Source organism: Notothenia rossii (genome assembly GCF_949606895.1).
Source record: "Notothenia rossii genome assembly, chromosome: 4".
Taxonomy (NCBI): Eukaryota; Metazoa; Chordata; class Actinopteri; order Perciformes; family Nototheniidae; genus Notothenia; species Notothenia rossii.
The window spans coordinates 94,974,846-94,977,089 of NC_136902.1; positions in this window are offsets into that span (position 1 = coordinate 94,974,846).

Sequence of the window (2,244 nt, forward strand, 5' to 3'; positions counted from 1 at the left end):
AGGAGGGGAGCGGAGGAGCCGAGGAGGGGAACCGAGGAGAGAGGAGGGGAACCGAGGAGAGAGGAGGGGAGCCGAGGAGAGAGGAGGGGAGCCGAGGAGCCGAGGAGGGGAACCGAGGAGAGAGAAGGGGAACCGAGGAGAGAGGAGGGGAGCGGAGGAGCCGAGGAGGGGAGCGGAGGAGCCGAGGAGGGGAACCGAGGAGAGAGGAGGGGAGCCGAGGAGAGAGGAGGGGAGCCGAGGACAGAGGAGGGGAGCCGAGGAGAGAGGAGGGGAACCGAGGAGAGAGGAGGGGAACCGAGGAGAGAGGAGCGGAACCGAGGAGAGAGGAGGGGAAGCAGCAGGCGGTTAGAGAAATGAGAACTCCTCTCCTCTGAGCGGTCATTTTAAAGAGACGTTCATTAATGATGACAGGAGGCACAGCAGCCCTCTGTCTGATGGACAGATGTGTTCATGACCACTTATACACACACACACACACACACACACACACACACACACACACACACACAGACACACACACACACACACACACACACACACACACACACACACACACACACACACACACACACACACACACACACACACACACACACAAAATGGTTTTAGAAACATCTGGACTCTTTGTTTGTAGATATCTACTAAACTAAAGCAGAGACAGAGAGTAGGTCTGTTACACTGAGTGATATATATTATACACACTGCTCTGCTTTCTGCACGGACCTCTCAGCTGTTCTCTCTGGAAACATGGCGTCGTGATGAAAGCAGTTAATAAAATAATATCCAGGGGATGCATGCAGAGCTGTGATTGGCTGAGATCAGTCCGGCCGTGCGTCACGACTCTTTGAAACATCTCTGTTCCCGGAAATGCATCCAAGAAGGAGCCGAGGAGGAGCCATCAGTGTCTCCTCGGTTAGAGCTCCTCCAGAGAGCCTCCTCTCTCCTCTCTCCTCTCTCCTCTCTCCTCGGTTAGAGCTCCTCCAGAGAGCCTCCTCTCTCCTCTCCTCTCTCCTCTCTCCTCAGTTAGAGCTCCTCCAGAGAGCCTCCTCTCTCCTCTCTCCTCTCTCCTCTCTCCTCTCTCCTCGGTTAGAGCTCCTCCAGAGAGCCTCCTCTCTCCTCTCTCCTCTCTCCTCTCTCCTCGGTTATAGCTCCTCCAGAGAGCCTCCTCTCTCCTCTCTCCTCTCTCCTCTCTCCTCTCTCCTCGGTTAGAGCTCCTCCAGAGAGCCTCCTCTCTCCTCTCTCCTCTCTCCTCTCTCCTCGGTTATAGCTCCTCCAGAGAGCCTCCTCTCTCCTCTCTCCTCTCTCCTCGGTTATAGCTCCTCCAGAGAGCCTCCTCTCTCCTCTCTCCTCTGTCCTCTGTCCTCTCTCCTCTCTCCTCTCTCCTCTCTCCTCGGTTAGAGCTCCTCCAGAGAGCCTCCTCTCTCCTCTCTCCTCTGTCCTCTCTCCTCTCTCCTCTCTCCTCTCTCCTCCCTCCTCGGTTATAGCTCCTCCAGAGAGCCTCCTCTCTCCTCTCTCCTCTCTCCTCGGTTATAGCTCCTCCAGAGAGCCTCCTCTCTCCTCTCTCCTCTGTCCTCTGTCCTCTCTCCTCTCTCCTCTCTCCTCTCTCCTCTCTCCTCGGCTGGAGCTCCTCCAGAGAGCCTCCTCTCTCCTCTCTCCTCTCTCCTCTCTCCTCTCTCCTCTCTCCTCTCTCCTCGGTTAGAGCTCCTCCAGAGAGCCTCCTCTCTCCTCTCTCCTCTCTCCTCTCTCCTCTCTCCTCGGTTAGAGCTCCTCCAGAGAGCCTCCTCGACGCTCGATCCTCGGTCCTTGAAGTGCATTTAGAGAAATGAGATGTCCTTCAACATGGCGCGCTGAGATTCATTTCCGTCACTACCGGAGAACCGAGGAGTCGAGGAGTCGAGGAGTCGAGGAGTCGAGGAGACGAGGAGGGGGATTTGATGAAATGAGAATGGGCCCTGGACCTTGTTCTGGCATGACGGCACTCCCTTTCCGGTTCGACTCTCTAGTTTGTTAAAGTGTCTCACACTTTGTCGATTGCAGCTGCACCGTAAAACACAGACGGTCACATAATTCATATAACAAAAGCCGCATCCCAATACCCCTCCTCGACTCCTCCTTTCCCTCACTCGCGTCCCTTCCTTGCATCTTAGCTCCACCTCCATAAGATGCGAGCGAGAGACACGAGGAGGTGACGCGAGGACAGAGGAGCCCTCAGGTATTCATTGGGATGTCCTCGTTCACTCAAAC